Genomic DNA, 1,353 nt, shown 5'->3' with positions numbered 1-1,353 from the left:
TGTTCGTGACCTCAAGCTGAAGCGAACTTGGGTTCTGCAGCAGGAGAATGTTTAAGAGGGGGGCAAACACTTCTTCACACAGGGTCATGTAGTTTTGGATTTTGTTTTCCCTTAATAATAAAAACCTTCATTTAAAAACTGCATGTTGTGTTCACTTGTTATCTTTTACTAATATTTTTGTTTGTTTGATGATCTGAAACATTAAAGTGTGACAAACATGCAAAAAAATAAGAAATCAGGAAGGGGGCCAACACTTTTTCACACCACTGTATGTACAGTCAAACCAAAATTTATTCAGACACCTTGAACATTTCATTCATTAATACAGTTTATTCACTATAGTTTAAAAATATGACAGAGCCGAAAGTACTCTTTGTGGCGATCCTCATCCAGCCGAAGCTCCTAAATTAAAGAATGGAACTGTCCCCGCTCATTCCGAGTCCGTAGAATAGGGTGAACCCACAGCCTTCTCTTTTCCAGACGCTTTCGACGCCGTCGCAAAAGACACAGTACAAGCACATCGGGATCCATGTTGTGATAACGGAGGGGAAACCTTGGCGCGTGATGTCATATCCTGCTCCCGCCGATATTCGCAGCACCATCCGAAAAAATTTCGCACATTCAAAGTCTAGTGTGACCGCCCCTTTAGGCTGGCTAGACAGATTGTAGGATCTGCTGTGAAGTTTTGGGTGTGGTTGAGCATGTTGATGTTGATGGCTGCTATACCTGGGGATGTACCTATAGACAAATTATTATCAGGCTGGGCTACTGTACGTTTTTTTTATGACTGCCGTATTCGCAAGTATTTTCCAAGCAAATTAAGTGCCCGTTTTTATCATGTGTAAAATTACTGATTAACATGGCGGATAAAAGCAGCTCGTTTTTTTACACCAACAATATACTATAGTAGTGCTGGGCGGTATGACCAAAAATTTATATCACGGTATTTTTCAAAATTATACCGTTTTCACGGTACATGACGTTTTTTTTTTTCATGCATGACTGGGTGTTAACCATATTTTCTACTGATTGAGAGAGGAAATACTGCAGTATATTGACTTAGAATGCCCTATTTTACTGTCATGATGAGTGAATATTGTCAAAAAATACCACACTAAATAGTGACTAAACACGACCCCTTTTAATACATGTTAACCAGGAGTCACTCTCATTTATAATCGCGGCATCGTCTGATAAAATCAACATGCATCTAACACTAAAGAGAACAGACGCCGAGAGAGGTGACACTTCTCCGGGAAAGTCAGACCTCGCTTTCGGGACAGCACTGGCGAAATCTTCCAACTGAACCATAGCTAAGGTTTATCCAAAAAAGTCGCTAGGTTTGTCAGTATG

This window comes from Sinocyclocheilus rhinocerous, unplaced genomic scaffold, assembly GCF_001515625.1.
Source record: "Sinocyclocheilus rhinocerous isolate Xijiao unplaced genomic scaffold, SAMN03320098_v1.1 scaffold2559, whole genome shotgun sequence".
Taxonomy (NCBI): Eukaryota; Metazoa; Chordata; class Actinopteri; order Cypriniformes; family Cyprinidae; genus Sinocyclocheilus; species Sinocyclocheilus rhinocerous.
This window is presented reverse-complemented; position numbering follows the sequence as displayed.